This window comes from Capricornis sumatraensis, chromosome 22 (assembly GCF_032405125.1).
Source record: "Capricornis sumatraensis isolate serow.1 chromosome 22, serow.2, whole genome shotgun sequence".
Taxonomy (NCBI): Eukaryota; Metazoa; Chordata; class Mammalia; order Artiodactyla; family Bovidae; genus Capricornis; species Capricornis sumatraensis.
This window is the reverse complement of record NC_091090.1, coordinates 46,664,298-46,676,658: the sequence shown is the minus strand read 5'-3', so window position 1 is coordinate 46,676,658 and position 12,361 is coordinate 46,664,298. Positions and strand designations below refer to the sequence as shown.

Here is a 12,361-nt window from a genome sequence, read left to right as displayed (position 1 = left end):
AGCAGCTCCATAGCCGGGGAAGACGGCGTCGTCAGTACACCCATCACTTTCCCTAGTCCGATAAGCAGATCAAGGCTCATTTTTTTCCCACAGTGGGCTTTGTACCTGTATCACAAGCAGGCTGTTTGTGAGTTTCTTCACTCCTTTCACAACTGCATTTTCTGGATGTGAAGAAATATAGAATTAGAGCACTTTAGAGCTGCAGCAGACATGCACATATCACACCTCTTAACATCCTTCAGTTTACAGTTAAACTGAGATCAGAAGAAATTAAGCTGCTAGCCAAGTTCACATAGTTGCCTGGTTATACTGGGATCTGAATCCAAGACCTTTGACCCCAGCCAGTGCTAAAATTAATACCGTCAGGAAGAGGAGAAATAAATTCACTTCTCACTGGAAGAAACAAGCCAGTTATTTGTTGGAAAATATAACAAGTCATAGGCCTTAGCTGATTTTCTCAATTCCTGTCTGAAAGAGAAATGATTCAAAAGTTTTGGAGTAAATCTTTAAGAAACATCTTCAGAAATCAAAAGGCCCATGAGTAAGGCATCCTTGAATTCTCTCCGGGTAGTTTCTTTCACGGGCATCGTTTCCTGGTCTGTCCCATGTTGCTAAAGGAACATTTAAATAAAGTGCCCATGTGAGAGAGAGGTCCTGTCTTCATAGTTACTCACAGCTGGGAAAGTCTCATTAGTAACTTTGAAGATTGAGCAGGCACTTGAGAAGACTCTCTATCTGATGCCTTAGTTTAGGGTTGGTATATTCTAGCGATTCTGTCATTCAGATGATAAATGAAGCTCTAGTCATTTATACTTAAGAAGAATTCTTCATTCTTTGGTGAAGTTGGCATTTCTGGTCTCCAGAATCATCTCCATGGTGTGTAGCCCTCTTTCTGCCTCATCTACCAAATCTAGCCACCGGTTTGGCTGTCAGTGACTTTTCTGCAGCTCTCCTATTAGTGCTGGCACGTAATCCTGAATATTTAAATAGCAGAACTGGATTACAACTGAGATGTTTGCATGGGTCCCTGAACCATCTTTGTTTACTGGCAAAAAAAAAAAAAAAAACAACCTCTCATGCAAAATGCTAATAAGAGTAATTCATTTTATTTATCTGCATTATATCCATTTCCCTCTTCTTGGTTTAGAATGCAAAGATTTTTTATAATAGCCTTGAAAATTGCATATATGCTAATAACTAAATAGTAATTTGAACAGAATATAAACAGGAAAAATCACCATCCAAAGACCCAAACCCTGGAAAATCGCTTTTCCCTCTGATTCTGAAGGCAATTCCTTTGAAATACAAGTGAATGCGCTTCTATTTTAGGAAGTGTGATCATGAAAATTTTATGTTCTATGCCCACTGAACCATTAAAACAATAGTTCTTCAAAACGGGCAGCCTTGTTAGTGCCTTTGGGAAAAAAGTAGGCAGACAGATAAGCACGGTGCTGACAGGTAATCAGGATGTTGAGAATTTTGCCCGCAGTAAATGCAGCCCTCCTCTGGACGGTTGTGAGTCCTTGTGTTGTTGTTGTTTAGTGTCTTAAGTTGTGTCTGACTCTTTCCGACCCTGTGGACTGTAGCCCACCAGGCTGCTCTGTTCATGGGATTTCCCAGGCGAGAATACTAGAGGGAGTTACCGTTTCCTTCTCCAGGGGATCTTCCTGGGCCAGGGAGCAGACCCATGTCTCCTGCATTGGCAGGTGGATTCTTTACCACTGAGCCATGGGGGATGCTTATCTTCATGTTATAACTTGTTAGGCTCCCTCTTAAAAGATGCTGAGACAGGTTCATTAAAATGAGACCCTGCAGAGCTGCCCTCCCCAAATTTGGTTGGACCAATGAGCCTGCCATCTGCATATTCCACCCTGCACGGCCCAGGCAATGTCCCATCCGAGGGAAGCCCTGGGCACGCCCTCTTGAGTGACCCGGGAGGTGCTTCCTTGAGGTTTGTGGGAGCTGAGTGAGGTGGAGCCTGCCGCGTCCTCGGAGCATCACTCCATCTCATTCCTGTCGTGTTGCACTCCCTCCTGACAGTGTTTAACCACACGTGGCCATTTGGGGCCACAACCCGGGAAATCTGATTCTCACCCCACAGTCAACAGCATCACTCAGAATGCTCAGGTGTTTCCCATGAAGAAGCTGTAAATTCATACAACCTTGTCCAAGTCTGAAGCACCGTGAAAGTGGCTCAGTTGTGTCCAACTCTTTGCAACCCCATGGACTATACAATCCATGGAATTCTCCAGGCCAGAATACTGGAATGGGGCAGCCTTTCCCTTCTCCAGGGGATCTTCCCAACCCAGGTCTCCCGCATTGCAGGTGGATTCTTTACCAGCTGAGCCACAAGGGAAGCCCCTGAAGCGTCATATTATGCTAGAAATTATACCAGGGATGAAGTCCATTTTTTTTAAATTCTAAGGCAGTGGCACCCCACTCCAGTGCTCTTGCCTGGAAAATCCCATGGACAGAGGAGCCTGGTGGGCTGTAGTCCATGGGGTCACGAAGAGTCGGACACTTACTGAACAACTTCACTTTCACTTTTCACTTTCATGCATTGGAGAAGGAAATGGCAACCCACTCCAGTGTTCTTGCCTGAAGAATCCCAGGGATGGGGGAGCCTGGTGGGCTGCCATCTGTGGGGTCGCACGGAGTCAGACATGACTGAAGCAACTTAGCAGCAGCAGCAGCAACTGGAGCAAGTAGAAAAGCTACTTGCAGGACACCCAGGTAGCAGCAAAAGCAGTGTCCTCTGCTGGTAGCCAGTGTGGAAGGGCCTGGCCCCACAGACAGGGTTCAGAGGGAATCATTTTATAGCAGAAGATGGGCGTTGTCCTCAAGAAAGGAAGGCCACACGCCCTGCCAGGCCGGCCTAGTTTGGGCATCTGTAGCAACAGGGGTGGTGAGTGTCTTCTTGTTTTCGCTGTTGTAGCTAAACTCCAAGCCCCGCAGGAGGAGCTGGGGGCTAGTGAGAGGAACATCAATGAAAGTCAACTAGTAGCACAGACTCCTGGGGTGCCGGGCCGGCCTCACCCATCGCTAGCCTCAGGACAGGTGACAGGGTGGTACCTGAACCGAGCTTCACGCAGGTATGAAGGGATATTGTGGCCGCGGTCCCAGCAGATTTCAGAACTGTGGATGTGTGGGATGTGTGTAAACACAACACTTACTGCACAAAGGAAAGACACCTGTATTCTACACGCACACACAGACGCACAATGTCAGGAATGTCCGTCTTCTGGAGAGGGTGCTGTGGCTCTGGTTGAGAGCCTTCCACCTGCTTCTCCGGGGACGCTGGTCTGGCTGGGAAGGATGGCTTTCAGGGCTCTGAGTGACTGAGTGTTCCTGTCCGCCGTGTATAGGATTCTGCCTCCAGACAAGCTCAGAAAGTACAGCTAGCGCTCTTTAAAGACATGCTGGTCAGGCTGCTGGCCACGGTCAGGCTCTGCTGGGAGATCAGGCCTCCCTGAGGGGGCGGGTCTACATCAGCCGGTTCCCTCGGGATGGACGTGGGAGCCGCTCTTGTGCCCCAGGAGCTGGTTTTGCTGGCACTTCCGGTGACAGACCTGCCGTCATGGGCAACGCTGCTGGCGGATTCTGCCCAGGCTTCCCCCGTGCCTGCTGGTGTTGAGAAGCTCCCTGCCTGTTGGCTGGTGCTGCTGTGAGCTTGTGATTTCCCTCCGCTCTTACACGCCCAAGTTCACGTGAGGCGAGTAAAGCTGCATGTGTGGGTGATGTGTGTGTATGCTGAATATCTGATGTGGACAGAATGCAAGGAAATAAAAAAACAGGATGTGTATGTGTGTGTGTAACACACACACAACAGTGAGAGAGAAGACAGGCCTGCTGTCCCCCAGGCTGGGAGCTGAGGATGCTGTGGTCAATATGTGCTATGAACTCATGGTCTGTTTTTGGGAACATACTGGATGGGATATAGTCTCTTCTTACAAGTGATCTATCTCCCAATCCACTGTGTAGATCAGGCCAAGAAATGAGTAAAGGTGTTGATATTCATTTCCTGTATGGTGAAGGTCAAGCCTGTTGAAGCAACCATATCACATTCCATTTTTGCCTTCTCTTTCCTCTTTGCCTTTCCCATTTGGTAGATCCATTCCTAGAAAAATAAACCCTTTCCTTGATTAGAACTTGGGCTTCCCAAGTGGTGCAGTGGTAAAGAACCCGCCTGCCAGTGCAGGAGACAGGAGACCTGGGTTCCATCCCTGGTTCGGGAAGATCGCCTGGAGTAGGACATGGCAACCTATGCCAGTATTGTCGCCCGGGAAATCCCATGGACAGAGAGAGGAGCCTGGTGGGCTACAGTCCATGGGGTTGCGCAGAGCTGAACACAGCTGAGTGACTGAACACGCATACATATGATTAGAACTCTGTCTTTTCTGATTCTTTCTGAATTAGCAAATAGATTTTCCAAAAGTGCAAAAAGGCAAATCCAAAGTGGTTAGACATTCCTGAAATCTACCATGCTGCTGGGAGAAAAAAGACAGGGTATATATATATACTTTTTTATATAAATACATATACATATATGAGATAGATTGAAAAAGATAGGTAGATGTGGAAGTCGTAGTATTTTGTGAAATATTATCAAGCCTTAGGAAAGCACTTATAATTTAATAAGAATACCTACATTCTTTACCAGTCTTTAATTCAACAGAGCTATTGGTTTAAAATGAAGCTATACATTAAAATTGTAGCATCACAGACCAGGAAATGGTATGGAAATGAGACTTTGAACAAAGGGGGAATTACAGAAAACTTGGCAGAATCAGGTGACTGAAATCCCCTCCACTTGAACGTTTGAGATTCCCTGGGGAGTTTTTGTGTTTCCATCTCCAGGTTTCTAAACAGCATGAAATCTCATCTGAAATCGAGTTGTGATTTTTTTCCAGAAATAGGAGCTCAGAAGGGGCCCCGAGAGCAGCTGTAAGAAAATAGCTGTGGTCCTGGAGAAGGAAGGGAGAGGAGGTCAGGGGTGCTTGGCACCTGCCTCTCAGCTTCTATGTCAGCCAGGCCCTTCAGCGTCCCCTTCCCAGGAGGTGCTGATGGCCCCCAGATGCCGGGAGGCCTTTGCGGGGAACAGGAAAAGAGCGTGAGCTGCGCAGACCCCTGTGGGTCCTGGAGTCACTCAGGTGTGTCTCATCAGAGCAGGCACGAGCCGAGGCGTCCTGGGCCGACCTCCAGCTTCGCATCCGTCACCTCGCTTTGAAGAGTAACCAGGTGTTGTGTATGTTGTATATTGAGGCCCACCAAAGCAGAGCATTGGGGGAATCCAGACCCTCGGTATTTTGTGAATGAATGAGTGGATGAAGAAGTCTGTATTCTTAGGTCTGTCTTGTCTAGCGCAGGACCCTTCTGAGTGGGGGCTTCTGTGCCCCTTCGAGGTTATGCTCTCAGGACGCAGTCCAGCTGGTGAGTGGGGCACGTGGTCCCGCCTTCCAAAGCTTCAGCCCTGGGTTGCAGGGGACAAGATGGGCATAAATGGAAGAATCACAAGGACCAGGATATAGCAGGAGACGCAAGACTATTGTCACACGCTGTGGAAGCACCTTCACCAAAAGGCTGGTGAACAGAGGAAGTGACATTTGAGGTTTAAGCTGCAGTCTTGGGGATTACTGCCAGTTAGCCAGACAAAGAGGAAGAGAAAGAAAGCTCAAGCATAAGAAAAGGCATGCAAATCTGCAAATCCAGGAGGAGGTGGTTATGCCTAAAGCACAGGATGGGGGAGATTCTCCGCAAGTGGCAAGATCACAGAATTCTATGGGACGTTGCATGTTCTGAGTCTTTCCTTCAGACTCCAGGAAGGTGTGCATAGCTTTCACACAGGGAGTGGGGTGATCAGATTTACCCCTCACAAAGACCATTCTCGATAGGCTGGCGGCCTGCTTTCTGGAGGGGCCAGTGGTGGGATGGGATGAGAGATGATTTGGACTTGGTGCTTGAGTGGCCACCAAGAGTGAAGTGCAGAGGAGGGGACAGTTCCTAGTTTCCTGGGTGGCTCACTGTGGCAGGAGAGGGGATTTTATTGGTGGACAAAATAATTTATCCAGCTGGCAAAACTACCTGCCCAGAAGAGGAAGATAAATTAATTCTTTGGGGACCTGTTACTTTTGACAGCCTGTAGGAGTCTAAAATGGCGATTGAAAAGGTGATCTGGAGCTCAGAAACATGGCTAGGGATGTCGAATCTGGAGTCACTCGCGTGTGGATGCTCACTGACGTCGTGAGTGTTGAGGAATCATCCAGGGAGTGCGTGTGGGCAGATCTGGGTTTAGTAGTGACTAAATGAGCACCTATTATGTTCTCGGTCCTCGCCTAGGGACTGGGGACGGAGTGATGATCAGGGCCCAGACAGAAATGCCCCAGCCCACGTGGCCCTGACAAGTGCTAGAGAAAGGTTCCGAGAGACAGATTCCGAGGGGACAGGATTCAGAGCTCCTCCCCTGCCCCTGGCCCCACCACGCCTGTCTCCACTTGTCCTGTGTCCCATCTCGGGAAACCCCATCTCTTCCTTCCTGCCTCAGGAAAGAGGGCCCTGCTTTCTGTCCTTCTCCACAAGCACCTCTGCGCTTTTCTCTTTCCATCCATCTGAAAAGGCAGCTGCCTCCCTCCGCAGCTGAGATGCGGCGAAGAAACCAAAGTCAATTCAGCTTCCACCCCCTTACCCTGCCCCCCACCCTGAAATGCAGATAGTTTTAGAAATCCAGGCTTGAAAACCAGGGCCCTCAGAACAATAAGCGGTTGTAAAGACTAATGAAAGCTGTGACCTTGCCATTCCAAAGCTTGTGGAAAACTCATTAGCTCTGGGAGGCAGGACGAACCCTTGCTGGCATCAGACCAGCCAAGCCGCCAGCACCCGTGTCACTTCTCTGGGGACGCTGTCATGCTGCTCTGCGCGTGTTAAAGCATCTCGCCGCTGTTTGCTGGCAGTCTCCTCCTTCCAAGGCCAGCACCGAATGCCCTTTGTTTGGGGATGGGTGTGTTTAGTTCACAGGAAAATGTTAGTTTGTTTGCTCTTCTCTTGTGGTTGGTGATAAAGATGGAATTGTTCAGACTGATAAAAAATAACAATAATATCCATTCTTACATTTTGAAGAAAAATAGAAGGCTCATACATGGCAATGGATGGCAAATGGCATTAAAATGGGAATCAGTGATTTTTCAAGTGGGTTTCTCTTGTGGCTCAGCTGGTGAAGAATCTGCCTGCAATGTGAGAGACCTGGGTTCGTTCCCTGGGTTGGGAAGATCCCCTGGAGAAGGGAAAGGCTACCCACTCCAGTATTCTGGCCTGGAGAATTCCATGGACTGTATAGTCCACGGGGTCGCAGAAGAGTCGGACACGACTGAGTCACTTTTACTTTCACTTTCTGTTGGTGATTTTTCGGTTCACAGTAAGTGGAGATCTCTAAGCTGTGGTCCATGGCAAAGAGGAAGTCATCTGAGGTGTGGAAACAGTGTCGCTGCTCAGAGATGTTGTATAAACCAGGGTCACCTATATAATAGAGCTGATTAAATAGATCACATTAGGACATTAAAGTTTTACTTTTGGGTAATTCATTTTGTATAAAAGTTAAACTCCCAAAGTGGGAGTTTTTCTGTGTCATCTAGCATATGAAGGGTCGTGTCTAGATATCAGGAGGAATTTTAATTTAATGTTAGTCTAAAATTAGATAAAATTACTTGAATCTACTGTCAAGGTGAGGATAGTGTAAGAGTTCTAATGCATTCAGAGGGCATCTCTACTTATATTCTTGAAATTAGCTCCTCAGGATTATTCATAAAATTGACCTCTTCATTAGCACAGTAACTGTGCTCAGCTACTAACCAACACTTCTGCACAAGCTTGTCTTAAGAGGAACCAAGCAGATGGGTGCTTTACTTGGTAAAGATGGTGGGCTGCCCGGGGGACTCCCCTAAAATTCCGATGGTGAATTCTGAAGCTAGAACTTTATCCCTTTGCTTTGTGAGTTTGGCTCTGATCAAAGACAAACCCTTCAAGGAAAAGTAATATTTTAAACTATTGTAAGTCATCCTTATTATAGTCCAACTTGAAAGAGTAAGTAAAAGCTGTCAATTGGCAACACCCTTTTTAATTCTGATACAAAAGATGCAGACCTCCATACATCACTCTCCTTCCTACATCCTGCTGTCACAGTGAAGGGCTGTCCCTCCTCCATCTGAAAGATAAGGTCTTTTCTGCCCCTAAAACCCCAGCCCTTCCTGCCTTCCCAGAACTCCTGCACTGTCCAGAGAGCCTTCTCCCTCCTTATCTATTTAACTCCTCACTGTCACCACCACTCCCTCTTAACCTGGATTCTTTCCATTAAATACAGGCAGTCTCTAGTCACTAGAAACTATAAACCTCCTCTGAGCCCCCTTCCCCTCCCGCGCTCTGGTCCCTTCAAAGCCAGCTTCGTGGCAGAGTCCCCCGTGCCTCTTGGGTCCGTTTCCTCACCTGTTCTCACCCACTGAAGCCTGGCTTCCGTCCCCACTGCCCCCGAAAGAGCTCTGGGTGAGCTTGCTCATCGCCTCCCTGGTGCTCCGCCCCGAGGGCAGGCTCCTCAGGCCTCTTCTGACCTCTCAGCGTGCCAGCCACTTGGTTGGCCATGCCCGTCTCCTTCCTCCGCTTCCATGGTGCCACATTTCTAGTTTACATTCTGCCTCTGTGCACTGCCCCTCCTCAAACCCCCTGGCAGATTTGTCTGGCTTCATCTTAGCATTAAATTATTGGAATTCTGTAAGGCTTCATCCCAGGCCCTCTCCTCTCCTAATGTTATGCTATCTCCATTCCCCTGGCTTCAGAGAGTATCTATTTTGCAGACTAGCCAGAAATTTCTGTTGCTGGCCTAACCCTCTCCTCTCCACCGAGCTCAGTAGACCCAGCTGCCTACTGGACACGTCCACTGTGATGTTGTGCAATCATTCTGACTCAACAGGTCTAAACTCAGATTCATGGTCCCCTTCCATCCTTCACCCCATCCTCAAATGCCCCGGTTTCCTTCCAGTGTTCCCCACCTTCTCAGTGAATGGCATAACCATCCATCAAGCCACGTAAGTTATGGAACTTGAGAGCTATGCAGTATACGTCCTTCTTCCCCAGTGTCCACAGACCCCGTGTCTCCATGGTCTGTCAACTCGACCCCTAAAGAGCTTGCACGTCCACCTCCATAGCCTAGCCCAAGTGCCCATCGTCCAATACCAGGCATGCAGTAGCCTCCAGGGCTCCTCCTCAGACTGCCTCTTGCATCTCCCAGCCCATTCTCTGTACAGCAAACAGTGTGCTATGTTGTAAATCTGAAATGTTCATCCCCTCACCCAGCCAGGGCAAGGTACGCAGCTCTCTGTGCCTCAGTTTCCCGCTTTGTACAGTGGAAATGCTGGTAGTGCTATCTCAAGGGGCTGACCTGAGGATTAAACGAATTGGTGTGTGTGCTTCTTAGAGCATGCCTGTACATGTTAGGCATTAAGTCAGCATTAGCTTATTCAGTTACTCCTGTTGTTTGCAGAGAGAGAAACATAGAGTTGAATGGATCCATTACCTTGTCCAGGTGGCTTCAGGGTGGAGCCCGGAGTAGAACCCTGGTCCCCTAACTCCTGAGCTGTTTAGCACTTTGTCATTAAGCCACAATATCATTCTCCTACCAAATCTCATTTTCAAAGTCAAAACAACTAACTATAGCACATGCCCTTTGGGAGGACTTAGCTGCATTTTATAGCTGTGATTAGCCTGGATATTATTCTCAGACCCTTTCAAGAGAAATGAAACATAAATAGAGGGCCTCATGTGAAATCATGTGTATTTAACGATAAGGCTGCCTAGTTAATAGCAGAATTTTCTCTGGTTAGAGTTCAGTCACTCATTGTTTCGTCCCCTCCAAACATGACGCGTAAGAAATACAAAAGCAGAAAGGCCAGCAAAGAACCAGGCAAGGCATCTGCTCATGGGATCCATGGGCTGCTTAGCACAAGCCAGTGAGCAAACCTTCTGCAGACACTTTAGGGCATAAGATTCTAAAACACTGACCCCTACTTTTTAATCTGGAAGGGCTTCTTCAAAACATACTATCCCCAAACCCTAGCTTCCCGTGAAACCTTGGTTTTCCAAAATGGTCCCACAAAGGTGGCTGTGCATCCCTACAAAAGGAGCTAGTATTTGGCAGAAAAATAAATGGAAAAGTGAGGGAGAGACTCTAAGAAGCTCACTCTAAGTGGAGTCAGGAATTACATCCCAGACCTATGACACTGACTTGCTCACTTGTGTAATCTCAGCTTCCCCCCTGCAGTTGGAGAATGCTGTTTTAGAAAGGACGGGAAGACTGTTGAGTCCAAATTTAGAGCCTCGAGAATTGTGAATTTCCAGATACCCAGCTGGCCCTTATCAATGCAGATAAATAATACCTTCATGGGATGTTTCAGAAAATGAAGAATAGATGTGAAAATGTTCTTATAAACTTGAGAACACTTTGGGATTAACCATTTCCAGCCGTCTCCAAGGTGCTCCCAAGCGCCTTGAAGACAGATATCCTATCAAAACTCCTTTCTCTGTCATTGAGGCCCCCTCCCTGTGTGCAGCTTATATGGCAACGATATTGGAACATCATAGAATCAGCTGTCAGCACTGGGTTTAAAACAGTTATACTTGGCAACTCCGTGGACTTCATTTTGAATCTGGTTTCTCTTAGTATCCATGATGTAAGTGAAAATGTTAGCCGCTCAGTCATGTCTGACTCTTTGTGACTCCCTGGAGCGTAGCCCGCCAGGCTCCTCTGTCCCTGGAATTCTCCAGGCAAGAATACTGGAGTGGGTTGCCATGCCCTTCTCCAGGGGTTCTTCCCCACCTAGGGATCGAACCTAGGGCCCCTCCATTGCAGGTGGATTCTTTACTGCCTGAGCCTCCAGGGAAGCCCCCATGATGTAAACATCTTGTCAGCTCTAGACGCCGGTTGCTGATGTTTCGGGAGGGACTGTGACCTCTGCTGCTAGAACAGCACTGTTGTCTACCCCTTAGTTCTACCTGGAAGGACTCGGGGGCCCCTCAGACTCCTTCCACAGTGTTCTCACCTCACATACCTCATCCCGACGAGGGAAGTGGAAAACTGAATAATTAATTGCAGGATTGTTAAATAGTTTCCAAGAGTCTCAAAAATACCAACATATCTGTGATGCTGAAGCCCATTGTGTGATCTTTCCTGGAACTTCATCTGGTCCTCCTCTTTCTTTCTTTTTTTTTTTTTTAATGTAAGTTTCAGGCATTACGGCATTATAATTCAACATCTGTATATACTGCAGAGCGATCACCACCACCAGTCTGGTGACCACCTGTCACAGTACAGTTGACCCCCTTCACCATTCTGCCCACCCCCAGTCCCCTTCCCCCCAGTAACCATTATTCTGATCTCTGTATCTGTTTGGTTTTGTTTTTATTGTGTGTGTTCATTTGTTTGGGAGTCTTTTAGATTCCACGTAGGAGTGAAGTCACAGTGTTTGCTGGTGTGTGACTTATTTCACTTAGAATACTACCTTCGTGATGTCATGAATGGCGAGGTCTCATACTTTTTAAGGTTGGATAATATTCCACTGTGTATGGGCCACACCTTCTTCATCCAGTTGCCCATCAGTGGAGGCTGAGGTTGTCTCCATATCTTCAGTTCAGTTCAGTCGCTCAGTCGTGTCCGACTCTTTGCGACCCCATGAATCGCAGCACGCCAGGCCTCCCTGTCCATCACCAACTCCCGGAGTTCACTCAGACTCACGTCCATCGAGTCAGTGATGCCATCCAGCCATCTCATCCTTGGTCATCCCCTTCTCCTCCTGCCCCCAATCCCTCCCAGCATCAAAGTCCTTTCCAATGAGTCAACTCTTTGCATGAGGTGGCCAAAGTACTGGAGTTTCAGCTTCAGCATCAGTCCTTCCAAAGAACACCCAGGGCTGATCTCCTTCAGAATGGACTGGTTGGATCTCCTTGCAGTCCAAGGGACTCTCAAGAGTCTTCTCCAACACCACTTAGCTACTGTAAATAATAGGGCAGTGAGCGGAGGGGCACAGATTATCTTTTTGAGTTAGTGTTTTCGTGTTCTTCAGACAAAGACCCATGAGTGGGCTAGCTGGGTCGTATGGTAGTTCCATTCTTAACTTTCTGAGGACTCTCCATACTGTTCTGCACAATGGCTGCCCCGGTTTACATTCCCAGCAACAGGGTGCCACCGTCCCTTTCCTCCACGTGGTTGCCAGCATTTGTCCTATGTGGTCCCTTCGGTGATAGCCATTCGGACGTGTGTGAGGTGATCGCTCCTTGTGGTTCTCATTTGCCTTTCCCTGGTAACCACTGCTGTTGAGCATCTTTT

At 47.9% G+C, this 12,361-nt stretch overlaps 1 protein-coding gene across 1 annotated transcript in view; it reads left to right on the top strand.

Annotated features, from left to right (window-relative positions):
• Nucleotides 1-12,361, top strand: part of PHACTR1 (phosphatase and actin regulator 1) — a 516,206-nt gene that overhangs the window by 488,403 nt on the left and 15,442 nt on the right. The gene's annotated exons all lie outside the window — the stretch shown is intronic.